Source organism: Pleurodeles waltl, chromosome 1_1 (genome assembly GCF_031143425.1).
Source record: "Pleurodeles waltl isolate 20211129_DDA chromosome 1_1, aPleWal1.hap1.20221129, whole genome shotgun sequence".
NCBI classification, from domain to species: Eukaryota; Metazoa; Chordata; class Amphibia; order Caudata; family Salamandridae; genus Pleurodeles; species Pleurodeles waltl.
Window position 1 is genome coordinate 697,765,521 of NC_090436.1, and position 13,800 is coordinate 697,779,320.

Genomic DNA, 13,800 nt, shown 5'->3' on the forward strand with positions numbered 1-13,800 from the left:
AGGTGCTGTGGTGGAGTTGGAGTCGGGTTCACAGACATCAGTGGCACAGTACTTTGGACTCACACTGTGTCAGGACTTCAGAGGCCCTGTGGAGGTGTCGGGCCTGCATTGCAGGTCGCGGTGGTTGCACTCAGCAGGGGCAATGGCTCTGGTGCAGGCAGAGGCATGGATCCAGATAGCTGCACCGGTTCCAAAGTCGCCCTGGAGTTGATGGGCTTGCTTTCTTCTTGTTTGCACCAGAACTCACTTCCAATGGCCCAGGACCTGGATTTAGCACCACTTGACAAGTCAGGACTCTTAGCCAGAGAACCCATGTGGTAGCCAACGAGGTATTTAATTTCCCTGAGACTTCTTAACAGAAGCGAAGTGCAGTCCAAGCCCTTGGAGAACCTTTGGAAGCAGGATGTAGAAAGCAAGGTCCAGCCCTTTCACTCCCAGGACAGAAGCAGCAGACCAGCACAGCGAAGCAACAAGTGGCAGTCCTTCCTACATCATCCAGCTCTTCTTCCTGGCAGAATGTGTTCAGTCCAGAAGGATTCTAACTTTGTGGGGTTCAGGGGTCCCGTACTTATACCCATTTCTGTCTTTGATGTAGGCAAACTTAAAACATGTATTTGTACTGCACAAGACCCTGCCTTTCCTGCTCTGGCCGCAGACATACTACTGGAGGTGGGGGACTACTTTTTGGAAGGATAGGCACAGACCTATTTAAGTGCAAGTGTCACCTTTTCCCACCATCCTAGCTCAAAAGGACCCATCAGGATATGCAGGGCACAGCTCAGCTCTCTTTGTGTGACTGTCTAGTGTGAATTCACAAACAACCCAACTGTTAACCTGACCCTGATGTTTATTCCACAGACAGGCAGAGGCCCAGAATAGTTAAGCAAGAACAGGTCCACTTTCTAAAAGTGGCATTTTCAAACTTACAGTTTAAAAGCCAACCTCATCAAAATATGTATTTTTAAATTGTTACTTCAGAGACCCCACACACCACATCTCTGTCAGCTCCCAATGGGGACTTAAAAGATATTTCAAGGCAATCCCCATGCTATCCAATGGGAGAAATAGGTCTTACAATAGTGAAATCTGAATTTAGAAGTAGTTCACTATCAGGACATGTAAAACACACCAGTGTATGTCAAACGTTTTAAAAACATTGCACAAGGCCATGGGGCTGCCTTGGGCCTACATTATGTGTAACTTACACGTAGTAAAAGGGAAGGTTTCGGCCTGGCAAGTTGGTGCACTTGCTAGGTTGACATGGCAGTTTAAAACTGCACACAGACACTGCAATTGCAGGCCTGAGACATGTTTTCAGGGCTACACAGGTGGGTGGCACAATCAGTGCTGCAGGCCCACTAATAGCATGGGCCTGATTTACAGGCCAGTAGCACACCTGGTGCACTATTCTAGAGACTTGCAGGTACATCAACTATGCCAATCATGGATTAACCAATCACCAACACCATTTAAACAGAGAGCACATGCACTTTAGCACTTATCAGCAGTGGTAAAGTGCCTAGAGTCCTAAAGCCCGAAAAATGAAATGCAATGTACAGTCAAAAATATGAGGTCAAAGGTAAAAGGTATGGAGGTAATCCCACAAAACGGTCCATTTCCAACACATCAAATGGGATATCTGTCACAGCTGTGACAGAGTAGCCCATCTGTCAAAATCTAAATCAAGCCCTTAGTCTAGACCAAATTCTCATGGCTGCCAAAGCTAAAGAGTGTGCTGATTGATGAGCTGCAGACATGGAGGCAAGAGGTGCCCAATGTGAGTCACTCATGAACATGAAGTGGAAGCAGAAACACAAAGCTGAAGGGCACAAGGGGATGTCTCCACTGGAAAAGAAGTTGTGTTTCACATGTGGATTATCATTTCCACAAAAACGTAACTGTCCCACCATTGGACAAATATGCAAAGGCTGAGGTAAAGAGAGACATTTTACAACGGTTATCAAGACAAACGAAAATGTAAGTTGGTCATGATGAGAAGACAAAGGGGGTCATTCTGACCCCGGCGGTCAAGGACCGCCGGGCTGGGGTTGGCGGTAGCACCGCCAACAGGCTGGCGGTGCTCCGCCGGGCATTCTGACCGCGGCGGTACAGCCGCAGCCAGAAACGGAAAGTCGCCGGTGTATCGCCGACTTTCCGCTGCCCATGGGAATCCGCCATGGCGGCGCAGCTTGCTGCGCCGCCATGGGGATTCCGACCCCCTCACCGTCATTCTGTTCCTGGCGGTTCCGCCCGCCAGGAACAGGATGGCGGTGAGGGTTGTCGTGGGGCCCCTGGGGGCCCCTGCAGTGCCCATGCCAATGGCATGGGCACTGCAGGGGCCCCCGTAAGAGGGCCCCACTTTGAATTTCAGTGTCTGCTAAGCAGACACTGAAATTCGCGACGGGTGCTACTGCACCCGTCGCACATCCTCCACCCAACCGGCTCCATTCGGAGCCGGCATCCTCATGGAGGGGTGTTTCCCACTGGGCTGGCGGGCGGCCTTTTGGCGGTCGCCCGCCAGCCCAGTGGGAAACCCAGAATACCCGCGGCGGTCTTTTGACCGCGCAGCGGTATTCTGGCGGTTCCCTCCAGGCGGGCGGCTCCTGCCGCCCGCCGGGGTCAGAATGACCCCCAAAATGTCTGACAGAACGTTACAGAAGCGATGCTCGATGCATGCTGACAAGGCCAAGCAGCAACATCAGTTGAGACAAATGGACACCAAACGATGTTGATCGCCATCTAAATCATCATCAAAAGGCTGGGTAGTGTCAGTGTCAAGTGACAGTGAAGAAAATTATTGTACAATGCTGACAATGCGAACATGTTGGACTGGCCTCAAGTTAAGAAAAAGACCAGTCAAAGAAAAGTCAACATAAAAAAGCACCCAAGTCATTCAAAAATTGTCTTAGGATTACATTGAAAATAAATGGTTGTTCAGTTATTTTCATCATTGACAGTGGAGAGTAGACAAACATAATGTTTGAGGAGAAACATCGTGAACTATCTCCATTGCCACAACTGATGCCTTTGAAAACTAAAGTGTACACATGGGCTGCATTGACACCCTTAAAAAGTAAAGGCTCATTGGTAGTGACTATGAAACACAAGAAACACAAGAAAACAAAAGTACACATGCTCATTCACATACTTCAAAGTGCAGCATCAAGTGCCTGTTTATTCAATTTCAGCACAGCTGCTGGTATGGGACTGATCTCAGTCAAATGTAATGCTCCTCACAAAATAGTAAGTCAATTCCCTTGATCGTTCCACCAATTAGGAAAACCTAAGTGTTGGAAATTGGGTCTTTGGTTGGCAGTCAGGTCATCCCCTGTCCAAGCAAGGACCCTCACTCTAGTCAGGCTAATGGAGAAACACACTTAGATAACCACTGCTTCCTCCCTTGTAGCTTGACACAAGCAGTCAGGCTTAGCCCAGAAGCAATTTCTAAAGTATTTCTACCAACACACACAGTAATACAGTTAAAACACTACAAAATGGACACCACACCAGTTTAGAAAAATGGGTAACATTTATCTAAATCAAACAAGACCAAAACAACAAAAACCCAACATACACAATTTGAAATATACATTTTCAAAAGAATAAGGCCTTACTCGATAGAAAACAATGGAAATGTTGATTTTGCACAAAGTACCTGATTGGCGTAAACAATAAAGCTGCACAGCAAGTGTGCATCGGAAAAGGCAGCGATTCCTTCCTCGTAAGGGAGGCCGTGCATTGTTTCTCCTCCGGTCAGCGATGCTTTGTTTTTCTCCCTCGCCAGAGAGTGATGCGTCAATTTCCAGGTGGGGCATCTCAGATCCATGCAGTTGGGTTGACTCTGGCGCCCAGGGACGATGAGTGGAAAATCCTGTTGTGCGGTGTTAGAAAACCATGCTGCGTGGGGTTCGCATGATTATCACCAGCTGCAAGCAGGTGTTGTATGTTGTTTCTCCAGCCGCAATGCGTCAATCTCCCAGCCGTGATGCAGGTGGAGCATAGATTTTCACTGCGAAGCCGGCGTTGTGTCGTTTATCAGCCGCGTTGCAGATGGTGCGTCGTAAATTTCCCTGCACGCATTCTGCGAGCGGATTTTCAGCTCTTGTCTGCCAACTTCACCTTTTAGGGGCCCAGGGACTGGATTGGACACCACTTGGCAGGGCAGGAGTCTCAGTAGAGAGTCTAGATGTTAGCAGAAGAAGTCTTTGATAGCCTTGAGACTTCAAAACAGGAGGTAAGCTCAACTCAATCCCTTGGCGATTCTTCACAAGCAGGAACATGACCACAAAGTCCAGTCTTTGGCCCTCATTCTGACCTTGGCGGGCGGCGGAGGCCGCCCGCCAAAGTCCCGCCGTCAGGTTACCGTTCTGCGGTCGAAAGACCGCTGCGGTAATTCTGACTTTCCCGCTGGGCTGGCGGGCGGTCGCCTTCAGGCCGCCCGCCAGCCCAGCGGGAAAGAGGCTTCCACGATGAAGCCGGCTCGGAATCGAGCCGGCGGAGTGGAAGCTGTGCGACGGGTGCAGTTGCACCCGTCGCGTATTTCACTGTCTGCGCAGCAGACAGTGAAATACATTTAGGGGCCCTCTTACGGGGGCCCCTGCAATGCCCATGCCAGTGGCATGGGCACTGCAGGGGCCCCCAGGGGCCCCGCGACCCCCCCTACCGCCATCCGGATCCCGGCGGTCGGACCGCCGGGATCTGGATGGCGGTAGGGGGGGTCGGAATCCCCTCGGCGGCGCAGCAAGCTGCGCCGCCTTGGAGGATTCAGTGGGGCGGCGGTACACTGGCGGGAGACCGCCAGTATTGCCGGTCCGACTGCGGCTTTACCGCCGCGGTCGGAATCCCCATTGGAGCACCGCCGGCCTGTCGGCGGTGCTCCCGCGGTCCTCCGCCCTGGCGGTCTTTGACCGCCAGGGTCAGAATGACCGCCATAGTCCCCTTTCACAGGCAGAAGCAGCAACTGCAGGATAGCCCAACAAAGCACAATCACAGGCAGGGTCAGCACTCCTCCTCAGCTCTTCAGCTATTCTCCTTGGCAGAGGTTCCTCTTTATTCCAGAAGTGATCTAATTTTCAGGGGTTTTGGGACAGATACTTATACCCCTTTTTCCCTTTGTAGTAGGCCTACTTCAAAGGAAAGGCTGTGTTGTTCACAAGATCCTGCCTTGCCCAGGCCAGGCCCCGAGACACACAACAGGGGGTTTAAGATTGCATTGTGATAAGGCAGGCACAGCCAATTCAGGTCTAAGTGACCATTCCTCCCTCCACTCTAGCTAAGATGGCTCATCAGGGTATGCTGGCTACACCCCAGCTCCATATTCTCACTGTCTAGAGGGGATTCACAAACAGCCCGACTGTCAAACTAACCCAGACAGGCAATCCACAAACAGGCAGAGTCGCAGAATGGTTTAAGCAAGAAAATGCCTTCTTTCTAAAAGTAGCATTTTCAAACTAACAATCTAACAAACAACTTTACTAAAAGATGTATTTTTAAACTGTGAGTTCAGAGACCACAAACTCCATATTTCTATCTGCTCTCAAAGGGAATTTGCACTTTAATAATATTTAAAGGCAGCCCCCATGTTAACCTATGAGAGAGATGGGCCTTGCAGCAGTGAATACTGAATTTAGCAGTATTTCACTGTTAGGGCATGTATCACACATCAGTACCTGTCCCACCATGGGGCTACCAAGGGCCTACCTTAGGTGTGCCTTACAGGTTTAAAAAGGGAAGGTTTAAGCCTGGCAAGTGGGTACACTTGCCAAGTCGAATTAGAAGTTTAAACCTGCATATACAGACACTGCAGTGGCAGGTCTGAGCCATGTCTACAGGGCTACTAAGGTGGGGGCACAACAAGTGCAGCATGCCCACTAGTAGCCTAGTAGCATTTTTACAGGCCTTGGGCACCTCTAATGTACTTTACTAGGGACTTACTAGGAAATCAGATATGCCTATCATGGACAAGTCAATTACATATGCATTTTACCTAGGAACACTTGCACTTTAGCACTGGTTAGCAGTGGTAAAGTGCCCAGAGTTTAAAAGAAACAGCAAAACAGAGTGTATCATACAGCTTGCTGTGAATATTTTCAAGTATACCAATGACATATTCGTTTTTGGAGCTACACAGAAGGAGCAGTCAGGCAAGTGTGTTGTTTACTAATTGATGCAGCTTTAAAACTAAATGCTGAGAAATGTGAATTAATTAAGACAAAGCTAAGATTCTTTGGCATATCTTTTCTGATGAGGGCATGACTCCAGATGTAGCTAAAGTGTAAGTGCTGTCAGCTGCCAGTGCCCCAAAAGATGTTTACATGTTACGCTCATTCCTTGGCATGGCCAGTTATTGTTCTAGACACACACAAGACTTTACCACCATATGTGCTCCATTGAGAGAGCTGATGAAAAAGAATGTTTCATTTTATTGGTCACATGAATGCAAGCAAAGGTTTAGGAGCATTAAACAAGACATTGAAAATGGCACATTTTGATCCAAAGTTACACACAAGCTGTTGTTGAAGCAAGCCTGGTTGAGTTAGGCACAATACTTCACAGCACAATGGACGGCTAAATCCTCAAAGTTATATTGTGGTGTATGCAAGCAAACGTTTGTCCCTGACTGAACATGCTTATTCTCAACCTGAAAATGAAATTTTAGCAGTGGTATGGGCTTGTGAACATTTCCTTGCGTTCCTAGGTGGAAAACCTTTCAATCTTGTGCAGATCATCAAGCAGTGCTGTACAAATTTGGAAATCCAAAGGCCTAGATGCCTCCATGCAGAGAACTTTGGGGTCTATAATTAAAAAATGCACAAAGCACACCATTTTTGCATCATCCAGGGAAAGATCAAAACCCAGCCGAATACTTCTCCAGAGTGCCTATAGAGTGTCAATGTATCGCATTTAAGACAGCTGAGGTCTATGTAAACTTCATTGTGAAATAAAATAAAACAGATGCCATTTCGGCTGATCAATTAATCACAGCCATGAATTAAGATACTGACATGTTAACACTTAAATATGTTATTACAAATCAGTCATGGAACCAACATACTCGGCCTCTTACCAGTGAAAGTGACTATCAGAAGTTTAAAAATGTCAAAGATGAACTGTGTGTGACACATGAAGGCATTAGCCTGAGAGGTTCATGAATTGTCATTCCGGAGAGTTTGCAACAACAGATATATACATGAAGGACATTGGGGAATCGATTCCACAAAACGAGCTCTCCTAGATCTAATCTGGTTTACTCATCTCAATAAAAGAGTTGAAAGGGAGTTGAAGGCCTGTCATTTATGCAACTACTCCACACCCCTTAAATATGTCAGAGTTTCCAAAACATGCATGGGAAAGATTGATGTTGACTTTTATGGACCACTTGACAATGGACATCACCTGATGGTGATTGTTGATGAACACTCCCACTTTCGATTATTGGAAGATCTCTTGTTTATCACTCAGAATAAAGCCATTAAAAGATTAAATGGCATCTTTGCAACATGGGGCATTCCTGCAATTTTAAAATTGGCCAGTGGCCCACCTTTCAATAGAAGTGAATTCTAATCCTTTCTCATTTTGCTTAATGTGAAGCACCAAAAGAGCACACCTCTTTGGCCACAGGCTAATGGCCTTGTTGAATGACTACAGGTGAAAGCCCTGCAACGTTGATGTTTGGGAGAGCAGTGAAGACCAAGTTAATTCAGTGGGTCAGCACAAGATCAAGAACTGATAAAGAGACCCCTACAAAAGACTTGCATCATAAAAATAAATTGAAGGTCTACTCCAACAGAAGACATGCAAATAACAATGTTTTCACAAGAGATGGAGTGCTCATCCGTAAACCGAGAAAGTGTAATTCTGATGCTTCATTTAATGCTGTAAACAGCAGAGGACACATAGGCCCTCATTACCACCCTGGTGGATGGCGGTATTTTGGGGAAAGATACTGCCAACAGGCTGGCGGTACCTTTTCACAAATTATGACATTGGCAGTTTGGCTCAGGCCAAACAGCCAATGTACCACTCCATCCCCCAGGGTGGTAACGGCCGCTGGGCTGGACACTTCGGTCTCCAGGCAGGCGGCCGACACAATCCCACCCTCGGGATTATGACCCCGCCTACCGCCATTTTTTTCGTGGCAAGCGTACTGCCACGAAAACCATGACGGTAGGTACTGTCAGTGCCAGGGAATTCCTCCCCTGGCACTGATAGGGGTTTCCCCTTCCCCCCCCCCTCTTCTGCCCCGCACATTTACACACCCACATGTGTACACATACACAATCATACACACACGCATACCCACATCCACCAACGCATGCACACATACATACTCACACACCGCTACACACACCAACATACATTGTCGCACACACACATTCACAGCACACAACATATACGTACACTCACATTCAGTCATTCAGCGCCACCTTACCTCCGTCCGCCGCCATTACCGTGTGACTATCAACGGTATTCCGCCAGCCTTCTGGCGGAATTCCATCTACGGTCATAATGCGGGTTGGTGGCTGGTAGCCACGGCGACAGTATGTTGGCGGCCGTCACCGTGGCGGTAGGCGCCAGTTACCGCCAAAGTCATAATGAGTGCAATAGTGACTACCCAACATCCTAGGAAATCCATCACACAAGATTTATTGCATTTCAGACATGTGGCTCATTGCTCGTCAGATGCAGATGTCAACACAGAGACTGGTTTAATAAAAACAATTGGAAAACCACAGACTGCTGTTGCTCCTGCATCGCCAATGAAGATTATAGGCATTCTTGTTGCTGGTTCCCAGTTTCCTGGGACAAATCATCAAAGCACCAAGAAGGCTTATTGAAGCGTTATGAATGTGCATATGTTTATACATAATTGTAATTTTTTTATTCAAAAGATGGGGAGATATAGACCCACATCATGACATTGGCGGTAAATCCCACTTACCGTCATGCTGACTGCCACCAACATACCGCCGTGGATATCCGTTCACCATATTATGACACACATATACCAATCCGTCACTATTCAGCCACAGACAAAAATCTGCCACACCAAAGGTCAGTGTTAAAGTGACGGTATCAAAACCCACACCGTTATGCCAACAGAACTATGCCCATCACATTATGACCCATAAATCACCATGGCGGACATTCAGCGACGGTAAACCATTGGTGGTAAATACAGCTGCACTCAAAATGGACACCCACAGGCAAAACAACACCACATTGGACAATTCAAACAACACACACCTGACACCCATTCACACACCACACTCCCACACCACTATAAAACACACAACTACGTTACCCACAACCCCTTATAAATACAAATCATTGGCACGAGACTGACACCACGACCACAGACAAAACCAGAGCTACACACTACCCACACCTATACACCACCCACGCACCCCACATCACACACCCCAACACATCACCCTACACACCCTCACCTACACAACTCACACAACACTGATGGCACCACAAGGACACCCCGGATTCCCAGAGGAGGAGCTAAGGGTCATGGTGGAGGAAATCATCAGGGTAGAGCCACAGCTATTTGGAGCACAGGTGCAGCATATATCGATAACTAGGAAGATGGAGCTATGGCGGAGAATTGTGGACATGGTCAACGCCGTGGGACAGCACCCAAGAACTAGGGATGACATCAGGCAGAGGTGGAACGACCTACAGGAAAGGTACGTTCCATAGCAGCAAGAAACCAACTCGCTATCCAGAGGACTGGCGGGGGACTCCCACCTCCTCCCCCACAACTAACAACATGGGAGGAGCAAGTCTTGGCAATCATGCAACCTGAGGGCCTGGCCGGAGACGGAGGAGGACTGGACTCTGGTAAGTCAACTCTCTACTACTATCACCCCCTACGTGCATGCCATCACATACCCTCACCCTCACTCCCATCACTCCACCACTTCCCACACACCCCACCATCACATCTCACTCATCCCAATGCCAAGCCCTGCATGCCATACCAGTGCATGGACATCACTCACAGACCTACATTGACACCTATCACTAAAGCATGCACACTAAAAAGAATCAGCTATCCCTCCACATACTAACGTACACAAGTGAAAACTGCCAGGGCAAATACAACCAAAGAGGACAAGCCACGGATGCACAATATGTCAGACACAGAAACAATAACATCCCCATAGGTACCCCAGCCAATGTCAGTGGAGAGGAGGTACCAGCAAGATCCAGTCCCTCCACAGAAGAGGCCCACAGTGATGACAGCAGCTCTGGACTTCAGGATCTGGATGACTCACCTGGTCCATCAGGGACCTCTGGACAGCCGGTTACCCAGGCCTAGTCGCACACCATCACAGAGCCTCCTCCATCAGGAAACACCACCACCGCACCCACCCAGCATACCCATACCTCTGTCCCCAGGGCACGTCAATCAGCAGTGTGTCCACCTCTGCAGGGACCCCAGGCCACACCTCATACCCATAACAATCAGGGACCTGAAGTCAGTGGCAGAGGGGACACGGCTCAGGGGACAGAGGCACAGGAAAACAGGGAAACTGAGAGGAGTGCTGTGCACCAGTGGGAAGACAGGCCCAGGGAACCAACTCTCCAGGAAGCACTTGCAGAGATCCTGGGAGCCTACCAACATTCCCAGGACACGATGGGCCAGATACTGGACAATGTGCAGGAGAACAGGTGGCTGCAGGAGGGACAGTACCAGGGGATCAGGGAGGACTTGCAGGCCATCAACACCACCCTGGTACCCATAGCAGGGGTGCTGGCAGACATGGCCAATATTATGAGGGAGGCAGTCTCACAACAGAGGGACCCCTGCCACTAGCCAGACATCTGAACTGCCTTCCACCTCTGCTGCCGCTAGTGGGCAGGAGGCCCTGCCACAGGACCAACAGGCCACCAGTACCCCTCCCTCTGCAGTAAGAGAACTATCCTGCAAACGTTGCCTGACTGAAGCCAGAGACACTTGCTAAGACCCCCACCAGGAAATGAGACTCTCCTGATTGTCACCCTGATTGTCACCCTTGTGTTCCACACAGTCACCCTGTCCACCTTGAACTGCCATTGCTCCCCTTGCTATGTCCCCTTGAACAATGCATCTGTGCTACAAATAGACTGGAACAATACCCTGGACTTTCCTCCATCATCACCCCTTCCCATTGCACTTGCCCCTCTTTTACCTAGCACTTCAATAAACACCCTTGGAAAAAACAGACGTATGGAGTATGTCATATTTTTCAAATGTGTATTCATTTAAACAGGTTCAAGCAATGCAATTCAACTGTATAGTAAATGTGCATATGTTAATGACCTGTAGCTGGCTGCAGTGAGGCACCAAAATTTGTTAAATGATTTGCCAAAGGGTACAATAAGTGGGCATAGAAGTGGGAAATAACAGCATGCCAGTGGCTCGAAATTAAATATAATTCAAATGAAATGTGAAGTAACACTGTCTTACCTGTGTGTCATTCGAAGTACTTGTCCTCATCCTCTGCCTCCTAATCCTCACTGTCCACAGGGTCCACTGCTGTCACACGAGCATCTCTAGCCTCCTCCTCCTGCAGAAAAGGCACATGGCGTCTCAGGTCAAGGTTGTGCAACATGGAGCATGCCACTATTTTCTGGCACATCTTCATGGGTGAGTAGCACAGGGATCCACCTGTCAGATGCAGGCATCTGAACCTGGCCTTCAGGAGGCCAAAGGTCCGTTCCATAATACTTCTAGTTCACCCATGTGCCTCATTGTTACATTCTTCTGCTCTTGTCCTTGCATTCCTCACAGGGGTCAGCAGCCAAGAAAGGTTAGGGTAACCAGAGTCACCTGCAAATATTGAGGGCCAACATTTAGCCACACACTATCCTATATGGCCCTCACCATACCCATACATAAACATATACTGGGTGGGGATCAGGGCTCACTATTTAGCCACACCCTGTGCCTCTGTTATTGGCCCATCACATTTGGAATGCTGCTATTCCTCTGGACAAAGGCATCATGCACCAACCCAGGATACTTAGCATTGAGGTGGGAAATGTACTGGTCCGCCAACCACACCTTCTGTACATTCATAGAGTGGAAACTCTCACGATTTATGTACACCTGTTCATTCTAACGGGGGGGACTATTGCAATATGTGTTCGATCAGTCGCCCCGATTATGTTGGGGAAATGTCCCATTGCATAGAACTCGGCCTTCACTGTGGCCAAATCTTCAACCTGGGTGAAAACAATGAAGTTGGTCATGTGTTTAATCAGGGCAGACAACAATCTGGTCAGCAATTACAACATCCAAGGCACACGTGTAAGTAAAGTATTAGTGTCCATGTTTAGTATTGTAACACATGTTTCGTCATGTGACAATTATTATCCATGACTTCATTAGGGCTGTGAATGATACAATTGTCTACATTAACATATATGAATTCAAAAAAGATATTATCTACCATCTGGCAGATTTCTTACAATTTAATCCTTCACCATTCTGAAAGATCGTATATCAATATTACAAATGATTGAACCCAAATCCTAGATTAATATGTATCACATGGCTAAAGAGTAGCCCATCTTGAAAGACAAAAACAGTGATTTTATAGCCCACGACCCGTGGATAGTGCAAAGTTAATGTTCTGATGTACTGAAATTCAGTATGCACAGTGCCGAGTAAAGAGATAAGGACACCCCCTAAGGACATGCCATCACCACAAACCTGTGACTCAAACAGGTCAGCCAATCCGAATAGTCATTTAAAAGCAAATTAACATGAATCCAAAAAGAGCACCAAATTGTCTAAAAAAAAAAAGGTATCCTTATTCACCCCAAAGTCAAAACACCTTAAAATGCACACCTCTGAATATGTCTCTGTAAATGTAAAGCTCCAAATTATATTGTATAGTAAAAATCCACCATGGCACAAGATCCCAATTCGATCGTCTATGTAAATAAAAAATTAGAGTGTAATCCATCAAAATCACTATCAAGACAAACACGGTATATGTCCAAAATAGTCTTATAGTCATCCGTGACTTACCGTGCACTAGAAGTAAAGCAACGTAAAAGGAACGGGGAGTTCGCCATTTTTACTCCCACCTCGGCGTGTACGCAAGGGCTGAATAGCCCGATCCGACACCTGAAAAGTACATTATAACACAGCAGTCAGAAAGAAAAGAAGGACTAGTGATTCCTGTAAACGGACCCGCCATGTTAGTAGGATTATGCAATCAAGAGATGGATTGAGTAACCAAAGTGCCAATAATCAATTATTCAGATTTAAAACCCATTCTCCTTATACTAGTGTCTTCATATCGCTAAGCACTAATTAATTAGCGGTATGTAATTGGACCACTAAGCGATCAACGTAGCCCGTCGCCATCATAGCAGTGTCTGAGTCAGTCTCATATCATACCAAACAATATCCTACCTCACCTGTACTCCTTAAAGATCATTTTTTGCAGTACTAAACTGTGGTTCATCCTAGAGCTTAACGTGATCTCATAAAAAATACTCAAGATTGATCTCCAACTACATGTATCATTCTTATAGCAGTATTACACGTAACACGTGTAGGACTTACATCCAACAGGTATATTACCAACAAACAAAAGTGAAAAAGGACTCAGTAATAAATGATAGTAACAATGGAGACAACTATTGGTAGACTGACCTGTACAAGCACACAGATGCATGATGCAACATATCCAGGTATATCCCCCCTCTAAACTCCCACCGTCATATCAGAGAATCAGTGACATGTTTTAATGTGTAGTGATGTGTCTGTCAACAATGAAGCTAATGCAATAT